Genomic DNA, 15,861 nt, shown 5'->3' with positions numbered 1-15,861 from the left:
AGCTCTTTGGTCATTCAACCATGTTAATATCCATGTAAAAATAAAATTAATTAAATGTCACATTTCAGAACCTGCCTCAGTATGAAGCAAAAAAATATTAAATTCTCCCTTTAAATCATAAGAATGAAGACAAATAAAATATAAGAAAATAATTAAATTCTAGAGTAGTAAAGTACCTAGTAAAGGAGATTGAGTTAGAGTAGTTACTGGGTAGGAGAAAAACCAGGAGAATGTGGAGATCTGAAAAGTAGGAGAGAAAACTTAATAAGAATGAAATGGTCAACTCATGTTGCTGAAAGAACAAATAATATGAGGAATGATAAAAAAAAAAATGATCATTTTCTTTGGCAAAATAGAATTCACTGATAATCTTCACAAGAGTAGTTTCAACAAAGTGTATGGGAAGAAACCCCAATGGACTGAGTTGAGGAAATACTGAAATCATCATTATGATCTTATATTGGTATATCTGGAGATTTTTGTAAGAGAAAATGTCTTTGCAAACAAGGAAGTTTAAGGCAACTCTGGTGTGGGACTTATAAACCTGCTCTTCTCCTGCATGACCAGAGATGACTGGGTAAAGCCTTTGAGAAGTTTGTTCTACTTTATGTAAAGCCCTGTGATAAGAAGCCGAATAGTTCAAAGTCTATCTCCAGTCTGCCTTTGAAGTAAAAAAATGTAAACAGTTCATGGAAACTGAAGTTGTAAAGATACACAAAGCAAGGCCTTGAGACTGCAGTTTTGATAGGTGGGTTCTGGAGCAACTGAAGTCACAAACAGGTATGAGCTATGAGTTACAAAAGAACTATCCAGGACAGAGGATAAGATATCCATTTCTTAGCTGTAAGACCCATGGCTGGGAGAACACAGATGAGATTAGCCATAGTTCAATGTCCACAACCTCCTAAAGCTAACATCTCTAAGATGCCTCAGATTCACAACTAACTCCATTTCCAGTTTTGTGTCTTGGTTCCTGCTCTCTCATGTGGTCTTATTCTATGGATCCCACAAGACCTAACATATTATTGTTTGCCACTGAGGCACTTGCTTCCTTATAATAAACAGTTAACCCCGGAGATTCCTGCATGTGTTTCTGTCCTATGCAACCAACAGATTCTCACTAATACAAGATACTATGCATAAAGAATAGTCTACCAGATGCTTAAAATAAACAAGGTAACTAATAGCCACTGACAGGACATTCACAAAATTGGTGGATTCAAGAAGTCATGTAGAAAATAAAAAGAAAAACTATTAATGTGCTTCTTAGAGTTGGTGAATATGTGTTGATTTGTTGAGTTACTTGCATTATACTCATTCTCTTCACACCAGAAAATAATGAAGCATTGAACACTAGAAGGCAGGTCAGTTGATTCTCTACAGCAGGAAGGGACAGGGATACATTTAATTCCGGCCGTCTAAGTTTTGTTGTTACTGATAACTGAGAGGAGATGATAATTTTAAGTATTATCTAATCATTAATGTGTTAGGAATGAGGGGAAAGTGTTTTTTTTTTCCAGGAAAATATCTTAATCTACAACTTTTAAAAAACTAGATGCAGTCACTTATCTTATCCTTACTCATCTTATTTTTCCCAAACATTGCTGGCATTTTTGCCAACATAATTATGATTTTTATATAAGTATACTTGATACAGGACTACAGAAAAAAATACCGGTTCCTCTACCAAAAAAAAAAAAAAAAAACACAAGAAACTCTAGCAGGGCTATCGTGGCTCAGTGGTTGAGTGTTGATCTACCAACCAGGAGGTTGCTGTTTGATTCCCAGCCAGGACACATGCCCAGGTTGTGGGCTAAATCACTGGTGTGGGGGGTGCAGAGGCAGCCGATCAATGATTCTCTCTCATCTTTAATGTCTCTCTCTCTCTCTCTCTCTCTCTCCCTTTCCTCTCTGAAATCAATAAAAATATATTTTAAAAAACACACAAGAAATTCTATAAGGTTTAATTGTAGATGAGAAAGTTTCCTAATTAAACTTTTCTTTTGTCAAAGCAATGAAGCTTTAAAAGTTACATTCTAAACACAGCCATAGATAGATAGATAGATAGATAGATAGATAGATAGATAGATAGATGATAACAAAATGTAACAAAGAAATTTTGTAAAAGACTCTTATAAAGTGCTGAAAGATTGTCAAAATAAGGTTTTAGTATGATAAAGCTGTTGATTAGGATCATGAAACAAGGCTTTTCGCACTTAAACATATGACAGATCTTCTCTTTTTTTTTATTTTTTTTTTATTTTTCGCTTAAAGTATTACAAAGGGTATTACATAAGTGTCCTTTTTCCCCCCCCACCCTTGACAAACCCCTACCCTCCCTTACCCCCCAGTGTCTTATGTCCATTAGTTATGCTTATATGCATGCATACAAGTCCTTCGGTTGATCTCTTACTCCCCTCCCTCCTGCCCACCAACTCTCTCTGGCCTTCCCACTGCAGTTTGACAATCAGTTTGAGGCAGCTCTGCCTCTGTAGACAGATCTTCTCTTAAGGATGCTAAATATACTCTGGTGGAATGTGAAGGGGTTTTTACACTACCCAGATAATGTGACCTTGAGCCCCTTCACTGAGCTCACCATTAAGGGGCCCAAACAGCTGCAATGAAAAATTCGAGCTGCTTCTGTGCTTGTTTTTGTCACAATCTGTTCACTAAAGAACCAAAGGATTCCACAGAAAGTATAAGTTTTCTTAGGGGAGATGGGAAACACCAATATTTGATATTTTTCCCTGATATATAAGTAAGCCTCAGAAAATTATTAAATTGCTTTTCCTTTCAATTAACAGTGTAACCTAGAGTGACTTCCCTGACATTCTGAAAGAGGAGAAGCAAAGAATGACAGACATGTATTTACTAAATGTTTCTTGATTATTTTTCATGTCTCTTCCTTTCACAGACTTCCACATATCTGAAAATAGATTACTTGTTTCCCTAAATACTCTATACATTGGACATAAGTGGTAGAATAATAAACCTCAAAGTTAAAAGAGGCCTTTAAGATAATTTATTTCAAGAACCTTACTGATGCTTCAATGTTGGCCAGCTCTTCTAGTTGTTCAAGTTAATACTCCGATGCCTTTAATGGAGAAACTACCTCTAGTTTTTTAAACTTCTCCCATGAGATGTCTGGGATTTTATTTTAATTTTTTTATACTTTGTATTCAGACCAAAATAAGATTTCTAATACTACCATACTTTCACCATGTTGGTACCATTCAAGTCTGTTAATGCAGGCATCTGCACTACTAGCCTATGCCTCCATCAGAGACTCTGACATTAAGAAAGGGCTCATACTCACACATATCTGGTTTTATTTTTGCTTCCACAGCCATAACAAAAGTGAAATAACCTATAAGTAGGGTGACTATCTATCCTGTTTTGCCTCAGACCGGAATAACAGATTATCTTCTTTTGTTCTAATCAGGGTAATTATTACTTGCATCCTTTCAATTTCAAAATGGCCCTATGTGGACAACATACTATATAGGCTCACCCTAACTATAAGTATTATTTATCCTCTTCCAATTTTGTCTGTGAGCACTCTTTCCACTGTTACCAAGTGATCAACCACCTCACCAGTGCCCTTTCTGATTATAGCCAAAATGCAGAAGTAATTAAATATAAAATAGTTTTTGAAATGGGTAAACGGTCCAAAGACAATAAGACAAAATGCTCTATTACATATAATATGTAATTTGTTTTTTCTAGTTCTTTCCAAATTCTAAACCCTTTCTCCTCTGCTACTCTCCTTTTCCTCTTCTTTTTGGGGATGGACAGATAGATAGATAGATAGATAGAGAAATTGTTGTATATATAGTCAACAGATATTTAGGGTGTTCCCATATCTTGGCTATTGTGAATAATTCTGCAATCAACATGGGAGTGTTGCTTTATTTTTGAGGCTGCTTGCCTGCAGTTTTAGAATGAGAAAGGTGAAAATAATAAATTTCCAATGAGTTAAAGCCAAAAATATTTGGCAACAAAATATTGGCATTGCAGATGTAACAAAATTATATTTATCACGCATTTCAACAAATAATTTCTCCCAAATTCCATTTTGAGTGCTATTTAAAACTGCTATTTTGGTCTTCCATCACTATGGTTCCAAAAATAATAAAAACCACAATAGTAAATTTCAATTTGATGCTCCTTTTCCTTCTAATTATTGTGGCTCTTTCTTGGCACAGAACAACTGCCACTGATTGCATAAGAAGTGTTTTGTGTGGGAGAACCATGTAGCTATTGAAATAGAATATAAATATTCTACTTAACTCCTAGTCTTACAGTTTCTTTGCTAGGTATTAGTTTTCTAAAAGCAATTAAAGCTCCTAAATAGGACAAAAATTGGCAAAACAAAATGCAGCATAATTTGTAGAGATTTCACTGGCCCTTTTCTCCATTTGCCTTCAGAATGTGGTAAGATTTTTCAATATTGTCACCATCCATTGAATTTTCTGAGACTTAAAGAATGAATTCAGTCAGCTAAGAAGGCAATTGTTTGTGTGTGTGTGTCCATAAGTGGACATATATAATCTATGTAAAATTATATGCCCTCACCTAACCCAAAGACCCATACATTGAATAAGCTGTCACTCCTTATCTACTGGCTACCTTTTCTTCCCTAAATGCTTTGGCAAAGAAAAGTTAACTGGAGATGAGGCAAGAAAGTATGGAATCCTTTGGAGTTTGGAGGTGCTTTGTTTCAGAGGAGTAACCTATTTCCATTCTGAATTCCATTAGCCACCTTTTACATATATTCACATCCCTGAGTGTCAACTACTCTTGTTCATTGTACAATGTGATGCAACAATGAAAACTATGTACTTGAAAATTTAACATCATAGGTCAATGTCTTATTTTATATTTAGATCACTACTGATTGCTTAGATTTTTTACTTAAGATAGAAAAACCAGACAGAAATCAACACAGTGAAGTTTAGGAGGGTTGCTGGGAAGTATTTTCTAGATGATACTTACTGATACATCGAAATTAAGGCATGGTTTCTTTACCAATAACATAACATAAATATTCAAAACTATCCAAAATAATGTCTTGATGATGATATCCAAAATCCAACACATTTGGTTTCCTACAGCAGCAAGCAATAAAAACATGTTTTGCAGAAAATGGTACAGTTTATGCCAAGATGGGGTGGTGATTTTCATCAGCTTTTATGTTTAATGGTGATAAGATGTTATTACAGCTGTCATATCTAGTAGCTGTCTTATAATCACATTTAAACATAGTCTTGGGGTAACAGAGGCCAGCTCAGTGATTTAGTAAAAAAAAAAATATATTTCCAGAAATGTTCCACACATATCAAAGGAGGAAAATAAAGTCACTTATGCAGAGGTACAATTAACTTAGTTCTCCCCCTAAGTCTAATGCATGGAGAGAGAAACCAATCTCTTCCTAGTATTATATGCATTATCATTTCTATGATTGTCACATCATTTTTCTCCTCAAGTTATCCAGGGGTTTCCTGTCTTGGAATAAAATAGAAGTCCTTATGATGAGAAATAAAATACTGCACAATCCAGCCATTCACCCACTCCGTGACTCCACCTACTTCCGTCACTCTTGCTTACTCTGTTAGCTCCACTGGCCTCCTTGAAATTCCTCTAAAAAAAGTAAACAACCTCCTGCCTCGGGAACTTTAATTTACTATTTGCCCTGATTGGAACATTCTTCCTCCAAATTTCTGCATAATTCACTCTCAATTCTTTACTGTCTTTGGTCAAAGACTTACCTCGGCCATTTATAAGTGTGACTCTCTCTTCTGCACACCCTCTACCCACAGCTTAGTCAAACCCTGAGCATCCTCTCTCCTCTTTCCCCGCCTCATATTTCTCCAAAAGGGTGTATTTCCTTTCCTGTTATGTTTCTTCTTATGTAATCTGAATAAGCTATGCATTAATTCCAACCTTTTTTATTGAATGTTTTACACCACTGTACGTAATGTACTTTAATACCATATTATCAGAATGATCAAATCTAAAATATATTTAAAACCATGATTTCAGCACAAATCATTATACTTTTTTATTTCCTTACAGCATATACTAGTAGCTTTGGTTAATTTCTCTGAAATACCAATTTTATTTTTTAATATATTTTTATTGACTTCAGAGAGGAAGGGAGAGGGAGAGAGAGATAGAAACATCAATGATGAGAGAGAATCATTGATTGGCTGCCTTCTGCACGCCTCCCATTGGAGATCGAGCCTGCAACCCAGGCATGTGCCCTTGGCCGGAATCAAACCCAGGAACTTTCAGTCCGCGGGCCCACGCTCTATCCCCTGAGCCAGCTAGGGCCCAATTTTATTTTATTAGTTGATACAAAGGTGGAATTCAACCATTTATGAAGTCACATTATGTCGAACATTAGAGACTTTACTGTTATTTTTAGTTATTCTACTCCCTCTACTTTTAAGTTGCCTTTTAATTATTAAAAGAAGACTCTCAGATCATTTTATTGATCTTTATATCTCTAGCTCCTTGCACTGTGCCTGGCACATACTGGATAGTCAACGAATATTAGTTACATTGAAGAATAGATAGATTTTGCCCAGCAGGTATGGTTCAGTGGTTGGACATCAACCTATGAACCAGGAGGTCATGGTTCGATTCCTGGTCAGGGCACATGCCCAGGTTGCAGGCTCAATCCCCAGTGTGGGTGTGTAAAAGGAAGCCAATCAATGATTCTCTCTCATTTCTATCTCTTTCTCCCTCTCCCTTCCTCTCTGAAATCAATAAAAATATGTTTTTAAAAAATAATGGATAGATTTAGTAATAGAATTACTTGGTAATTAGTAGTAAGGATTAGAATTCTTACTTAATAGTGACATCAACAGGAAGTTACCTTTTATATTAACTGTAATTTAAAGCCACATTAGGAAATTTCTCTTTACCATAGGTCTAAAAACCACACATCTCTTAGAATGACATATGTTCTCACTGGCACATCATATAAATATACTGCAGATCTACTGAACTTAGTAACAGGTCATTAAAATAAAGCTCTATGCCAAAAAATAGAAAAATGCCAGAGTTCCTCTATGTTCCTAAAATTAAAAGATTCTGTGACAAATTTAATATTTCACATTTTGGTTTATAAGCTATTATCACATTTTAGGATTGCCATCACAAATTCCGACAAACTGGATGGCCAAAAACAACAGGAATGTATGGGCTCATAGTTCTGGAGTCTAGGAGTCCAAGATCAAGGTGTCAGCATTCTCTTAATCTGACATCACATGGCATTCCCCCCTTATGTGGGATGCTCACACCTGAAGAATATGGATATGATACTAGTTATGCATTTTCTTTTCTTTTATTGTGTTCCTTTGTTTAGTATTTTGACTTCTAAATGATAAAAAAAACTTTTTATGACAATAGATTTTCACTCTAGCTTGTCCTAGGACTTAGACTAATTTAATGGCATTTTTGCTATAAAATCAATTTAAATTAATGGCAAATACATCCCTATACAATGTCGTTTTTGCCTTAATTATTTATATATTAATTGTTTCTGTTTGATACTTCATTTCCTCCCCTAAATGATTTTCTCTGCTACTGATTTTATTTTTAATTGATTGTTGTGGTTTTAAAGCCAAATGCTTAATATCTAATGGTAATTTCACTTGCATATCAACAGAATCATAGTTCAAAAATGTGTTTTCATCTATCCTCTTGAAATTTTGCAGTAAGTGAAAGGTATATTCAGACAAATTTAGCTTTAGCCCACACAACAAGAAGTGTTGAGTCAAATCACAGACACTGTTCTCCATAAATTCTCACAGCTTAAAGTAATCTTATGCGGGCTGAAATGGCTCTATTTATCAGGGGATGTTGAACTTTGCCTTATTTTCCTTCTAAAAATAAAACTACTTCAGCTTGGGGAAAATGCTAAAATAGCAGGCAAATGTGTTATTATTCTGATAAACTCATTTTTTTAACAATATTTCAGATGTGAGTGAGAGACAAAGTTCACAGATTAAGTGGATGAAAGAACACTATCAGCAACAGCAGATGTGAAGTCATTTTTGTCTAAAATGTGATCATTTCAGAAGAGAGCATGCTATCTCAGATTTAATTTATTCTCTTCTAATGTGACATTACTTCAAATTGTCATCGCCATGTGTGGATGTGGTGCTCACTGATTTCACTTTTCATGTGTGCAAAAAAACTAAACTTAATTTTATAAAATTATTTCAGTTGCTATTCTTAAGCCCCTAACCCACTTCAGGAGTAGTGAAAATTTATTCTCAATCAAAGGTTCCCTTTTTTTCCAGGTCAGGTCTAATTTCCAGAGTCTTTACCTAGTTTTTAAGAACTGGAGAGAAAAAGACCACCTGGTTCTCAATTTTTTTTATCCTTAATGATATTTGCTAAGACATTTATTCACCCACCTACTCCTCAGACATCTATCTGTAGAGTCACCATGGAGATTTCCCTTGTTGATGTTGACTAGAACCCTTCAGATCCAAATAATTTTGCCCATGGTCATAGAAATCATGTTGCGTTCTCCATGTTACCCTAGCCTAGGGCATTAGCTACCCTCTGATTGTGCCTATGGTCCTGTCATCTTAAACTCATTTGCACAGCCAGTCTAGGCCTCACTACAACACCCTTGAGAACAGAGAAAAGAAAAACTATATATATATATATATATACACACACACACACATTCCCCAAACTGTCTTATAACATACTGTCAAGGCGAAAAATATTTACCCAACTTATAATTTACTCTGAGTGTACAAAAACCAGATAACTAGGCTCTGTCAAAATGTCTGTAAACACCAAACCGGTTTGGCTCAGTGGATAGAGCGTCGGCCTGCAGATTGAAGGGTCCCAGGTTCAATTCTGGTCAAGGGCATGTACCTTGGTTGTGGGCACATCCCCAGTGGGAGGTGTGCAGGAAACAGCTGGTCGATGTTTCTCTCCCATCAATGTTTCTAACTCTCTATCCCTCTCCCTTCCTCTCTGTAAAAAATCAATAAAAATATGTATATATAAAAAAATGTCTGTAACCTAAAGGGGGCAGAGCCACTACAAGCGTGTGAAATCCTGAAAGCTTAATTGGTTAAGCTCCTAGTTATAACCCTGAGAAAAAGAGTTCTCACCCTCTTGCTCCTCTTGCTTAGCTCCTGCTTTCTTACACTTGCTTGCTCTGTGACCTGCTCTAGCCTGCCATGTGGCCCATGCAGACCCCACACACAATGGACTGCAGCTGGGAACATAAGCTAACCTAGCCAGATGCCCGGACTGGACGGTGCTTTGCTGAGGAGCAGGAACTCTGAGCAGTGGCTTTAATTCTAGCTCCACTGCAGACAAAGCTGGACTTTTTCCATGGCGAGATGGAGGGAGATGGGACCTTGGAGGGCAACTCCTTTAATGAATGTTACATCGTTGATAAAGTTTTCCACTATACCTCGCCCTCCCATGAGGGCCTCAGAAAATTCTTGTTTCTGCGGCACCCAAAGAGCTCCACTTCCACCAGTAACAAGTGGGGACATAAGGGACACCCCACCGATAACACTCTCACCCTGACTACCTCTCAACTAACTAACTCCACTATATGGACATTACTGCTATAAAAGTGATACGCACCCCTCCAGGTACTTCTGGTTTCTGTTAAAAAATAAACACTGTTTAAACGTTATCACTTAATATAAGTAATGTTTTCTTTTCATATAAAATTCCCACTAGCACTGATATCTATTCAGGTGATTTCCCTAAACACAAATGAGTACTCAAGTGCAGTGTGCACAAAGTAACCTACTGAAAAGCAAGTTGTTAGGTTTGATCGAGCAATTGAATCAATACCCCTGCCAGGGAACTGGCTTTTCAGGCCACTTCACTATGGACATTCCCTTTGCTGAGACCACATTTCACTTGTGGTGACCACATTCTATTATCTCCCCTCTGGGTATGCATAAAGAAGTCTCTGCCCAGAAAAAGCCTGCCAAAAGTCCTTTAAAAGCCACTGACTCCCGTCACTGGGTGCTGGAGCCATCCAGGCTCAGCTACCTGGTGTGCAGATGATCGAATAAATTTGTAATCCCTCACCATTCTGGCCTCATGCATTCCTCCTTCAGTGACCTAACACAAGTGATGGAGGAGACTCTCCAATGATGCCAACAATAATAAGCATAGGCTCAGTTTTTTCTTTGCTTCCATCAGTTTTTCTATATGGAAGGAGAAACATATATAATCAAGCATTATATCTAAAAAAGCTATTTGGCCAAACTGGTTTGGCTCAGTGGATAGAGTGTCGGCCTGTGGACTGAAGGGTCCCAGGTTCGATTCCGGTCAAGGGCATGTACCTTGGTTGCGGGCACATCCCCAGTAGGGGGCGTGAAGGAGGCAGCTGATGGATGTTTCTCTCTCATAGATGTTTCTAACTCTCTATCCCTCTCCCTTCTTCTCTGTAAAAAATCAATAAAGTATATATTTAAAATAAATAAATAAATAAATAAGCTATTTGAAGTCAAGGTTCTGTATTTCTTATTAAGGCAAGGCACAGCTGATATATGTAAATGGTTGATAGATTAGGTCTAAAACATCTATAGGGAACTGAGGTCACCTTTTTACATGGAAATAAGCATATTTTCTAGGGAGAGAAAGGCAGCTTGATCCTGGCTATGGAGACACTAGTATAGAAGGCAACTTTGATCCCAGTGTCCAGGAAAAAAGAATTATGATGCCTCACATATAGACTTGGTCAGCCTTTACAATTGCTGCCTGAGAGCCTGCAGACAACAGTGGCGCTCCGGGTGACTGAGGAGGTGGCCTCTCAACCGCTCCTCAGCAGGTGGCAAAAAAGACATCACCTCATCCATTTGCAAATCAATTAGGCAGGAGAAGTGCCCCACTTACAGCATGCCTGACTTTTCTTACCCAATCTCTTGAAAACAGTGACTATTATGGGAGTGACAATGGGGAAGGTCACTGGGAGGGTAATTATAAACAGCCACCAAAGGCAAAGCAGTACAACAAAAGTAAAGCTATAAAATAAAGGATCACTTGCTGTTTCCAAGTGTGTTTCTCAATAGTTTAGGCTATTTCTAGCTTACATTTTATTTTGTAACTGTAGTTCTATATTTTAAGAATGAAATTAGAGTACAGTCATTTGGGAAGACTGCATAATGGAGCGCCCATGCCTTCATTGTTCAGAGACTGAAAGAGTTCAAGCCAAGCATGAAGGTGGCCAGGAGACAATGTGCCCTTTAGGAGAGTGTCACATAGTTAAGGGAGGCCAAATCTAAGAAACCTTCATGAAATGTGTCTCAAAGTTTCCTTACAATTGTTCTATTCTGGGACCAGGGAAACTGGTCTTTATCATGCAAAATTCTGCCCAGCCTCTTTGGAATGACCCATGCCTTTCTTTTCATACCATTCCCTCCCAACATTGTCCCTTTGGCAAAGCAGCACCAAATATGTGAATAAATAAAAGGCCTTGAAGCCTCCTCACCAGCAGGCATCTGTATTTACAGAGAACATCACTCAGCCCCTGACTCTTTCTGGTATATAATTAAGATCTGATTATCAATCATTCAGAGTTATCAATGCAAAAAAAAAAAAGTATTTTGACCACAAAATCACCTTGGGCATATGTGAGTCAATATGTAAAGTCCCTGGCAATGTTCTTGGTGCATATGAATTGCTGCCATCACACCAAATAAGGAATTGATCTCAAAACTATTTATGAGTCACTCAGAGAAATCCATCTCTTCACTTTAATTAAACCCAGTCTTGATTAACTGCCTTATTCATCAAGCTTGGTTCCAAATGCCTGTCTTCTCAAATTGAATTCTTGTTCAAAGTACGGAGATCTTCAATTACTGACTCATTGTGGATATGTTTGTAAATGCCACTGGTAAATTCCAAAAGAACAGCTCAAATTAATTGACAACCAAGGCAATATCATTTGGTCAATAAATATCTATTTCCCAAGAGTGATTACTTTGCAAGTAAGCTCACAGCTTGGGATATATATTTTGCTAGGCATACTATTATCTTATTATTAACTGAGCCCAGTTGCTCTTATACATTTGATTCTATAGATTAACTAGAGGCTTGTAGAGTCCCTAGGCCTGGCCAGGGCCTTCATTTTTCGCCACACCCTGGTCGTCAGCGCATATCATAGCGAGTGATAGGTCTCCCAGTCGAACTCCCATGAGGACAATTTGCATATTAGGCTTTTATCTATAATAATAAAAGGGTAATATGCTAATTAGAGTGGACAAAGCTGGGGCCAGAGGGAAGCCCGGGTCCCAGGCACCTGCTGGCGGCCAGAGGGAAGCCAGCCCGGGTCCTGGGTGCCAGAGAGAAGCCGGTGCCGACAGCCGGGGGAAGGAAGGCCTACTCTTGCACGAATTTTGTGCATCGGGTCTCTAGTATATATAGATAGTAATGCACTTGGCTGAAGTTTAGTCAAGGAAAATAAATTTGCAGTTTATCAAATCTAATTTGAAATATTAGTAACGATCCCACAAATTTTGGAATATATATATTTATAGCTAATAATAATAATTAGCACTTATTCCATTCAATGTTATAACCCAACTGACTTATGCTGAGTACTAATTCAAAATTATTTATGAATAATTAACTCCTATCTTTCATACTAGACCATATTAGTTACGTGTAATTATTATGTCTATTTTACAGATGAAAAGAAAAAAAGTTTATGTAACTTAGAGAAATACTAGAATTTGCTCAAAGTTGTATGGACCCTGAGAAGAAAGCTTCCTTGATGTGAACTCCAACAAGAATATTATCTACTGACTCTCTCTCTTCTTCTTAGCACCATCTTAGAAACCTCAGCACCATGAGAGCCAAGTGGAGGAAGAAGTGAATGCACAGGCTGAAGCTCAAAAGAAGAAAGATGAGGCAGAGGTCCAAGGAAACAGCTATCTTGTGCACCCGTGGAAGCCACAGGAGCAGAAATAAGGGAAGCCAGAGGCCAGGATGCTGGTATAAATTGTTGAACTGCACGCCTGCTGTCCACAACTTTTCGATGGATCTAGAACACGCATCACCATCTGAACCCACAACTACCTTTTGAGAGACCCACCCAGCTCTTACAAAACCAGCCCTTTTGGTCCTTTGCCCTGGACCTGTGACATTCTGGATTCGTTCTGTTCTCAGTTGTGGCTGAATATAATGTGTACAATAAATCATCTCTTCTGTCTTAGCTGAAGAAAAAAAATTATCTGCTGAAATGGAATCCCCATGGTCAACCAAGGGCCCAAATTTCATGAGTAATGAAAGTCTAGTGGCCATTTGCTAACCAGGGATTTTCACATATCTGTATACTGGAGAGAACCCTGACCTGAACTCCCAGCTTCCTGTACTGTGCCCTGCTTGTTTACCGTCTGAGTCAATCACTGCAGGGAAACGCTGGTTTCCTCTTTCTACCATAAAATGAGACCTGCCCTGTCTAATCAGAACTGCACAATTTGGACACTTCATTTATATAAAATGAACCTAACTGAGAACCTGGGTGGCCTCACTTTGTCACAGTAGAATACAAGTTAGGTTGCTACCTGAATCTGTGTTATTTATTTTGCTCAAATAAATGCTTTTTACTCTTGATTACCATCTAAAATCAATTTGGGTTTATAATTGGTAAGCTATTTAAATACAGGCATTCTGAGTCAAGATCAACCTCTTAACCATCATGCTATATTGCCTTTTAAAATTTGTAGATAATTTTCAATAAGATATTAATATAAATAGAGGGTAAAATAGTCTTATCTTATATTCCTTATTGCCTTCCTATACTTTCCTTACTAATTTCACTTTTACAAATATATACTTTAGTTCTTTTAAGACTTTTGGATATAAGCCAATGATTATGTAAGTCATTTGCTTAAAATGTTAATATATTTTATGTGTTATGCTATGTATTTTACTTTTGCATCTTCTGCCAATTACCATTTTATTAGCTTGGGAAATTCAAGCATTTCAATATTTCTAGTTTTTGCAAGTATTCAGAAAATCTACTAGTCCAGATAAGCTCTGGCTAGGATTTTATAAAGCAGAAAGAAGTAATTCTAAAATACTGTCCTCCACAAGTAAAACTAATAACATTTACTTGCTCTAAATTCTACATTTTGGGGAAGCAAAGCAGTCCAGAGAAATGGAGCATGCATGAATTTGATACCTGACAGCCCTAAGTTCAAGTTAGATTCTGTCACTTATTTGCTACTGTACTTGTTTGCCTCAACTTTCTCATCTTAATATGACTAATACCACCTCCACTTAGTGTTATTGTAAATTTGTAAAAATTTCCAGTACCATATTTTTCAACTGAAATTACTAGTCCTCTGTGCTGTGGTAGCTGGAATTGGAGGAGTGTCGGAAGGGAGTGTCTGTGTTTTTCTTTTCCAGTAAAATATTGGGCTGGAAATTACAGTCCAAGGAAAATACAATTTCCTTCTTGTTATCCTGTTTGTACTGTGTTTTTCATATGCCTTTGTAGTCTACAGTATCTCCCCTGAGATTAATGCACTTTTAAACAGCTCTTCCATATCAATAACAAAGACATTAAAGACAACCAGATGTAATAGCATCTCTCCCAATGAGTCCTGGCAGTCATAGCATATAACCCCCTTGCTCCATCTCCAGTTCCCTAACCTAGGGTAGCTTTTCCCCAATCCACTTGTAGAGATCAAAACTCAAAGGTTATTTGGTGAATCTAAACATTAAAGACTAAGGAAAGACTTATTCAAAGATATCCTAAAACTGTCCTTAGGAGATTCTAATTTAGAATACACCCCACTTATCACTGTTTCACAGAGCCTTAGGGAAGCCATGCTTAACATGCAAGATTTGGGAACCACCAATGGTCTCATCATACAGCAGTCTGACAGGCAATAATGTTAGAAGCCAAGAACTTAAAGTTGCTCTGATTAGTGATACAGTATATTTCAGCTTCACAGTGGAGTCCCCACTCATTATCATCTATATATATAAAACCTAAGAGACCAGCTGACAGGACAACTGGACGACTGGCCGGTAGCTATGATGCACACTAACCACCAGGGGACAGATGCTCAATGCAAGAGCAGAAACCACAGGCATGGAAACATGGAACAGACTGATGAGTCACAGAGGGAAAGGGGGAAGTGGGAGGGTGGGAAGAGATTAACCAAAGATCTTACATGCATACTAGAGGCCCAGTGCATGGACTCATGCACCAGTGGGGTCCCTCAGCCTGGCCTGTGGGGATTGGGCCAAAACTGGCTCTCAGACATCCCCCAAGGGGTCCAGGATTTCGAGAGGGCACAGGCCAGGCCAAGGGACCCCACCAGTGCATGAATCTGTGTGCCAGGCCTCTAGAAATTAATAAATAAAAATATGTTCTTTAAATAGTTAAGGTAGGCATCAATTGAATTATATTTTTGGTTAAGAGCATAAAGAAAAGAAAAAGTTTAGTTTAGTTTTTTTCATTCTTTACCCAAAAAAAATGTTCTAAAGATACCTTAAATAATTTCCAGAAAGTGCCAGCAAGCAAAGAGCAGAAAACATCCAAATCATAATATACTTACATTGACTCAGTATCAAAGGGGTGGTATTTTTACATCATTTTTATTTTCAGGTCGGTGTTGCAATATCCCTTAGGTTAAATTCAAAACAATGGTCATATTTAAAAGAAAAACAAATAATTCTTGGTATTAACATAGTGGTAGGTTTTCTTCCCAAATATTAAAGTATTATGGTTAGTTAATTTTAAAATATCAATATAATTTTATTTTATGATTTTAATTTAGAGTATCTCTTGTACAAACTCTTCTTAAAATGCTTCTAGAAATTCAGTTTGTCACTATT

Source organism: Myotis yumanensis, unplaced genomic scaffold, assembly GCF_028538775.1.
Source record: "Myotis yumanensis isolate MYYU_CA2020_CCGP unplaced genomic scaffold, mMyoYum1.0.hap1 SCAF_9, whole genome shotgun sequence".
NCBI classification, from domain to species: domain Eukaryota; kingdom Metazoa; phylum Chordata; class Mammalia; order Chiroptera; family Vespertilionidae; genus Myotis; species Myotis yumanensis.
This window is presented reverse-complemented; position numbering follows the sequence as displayed.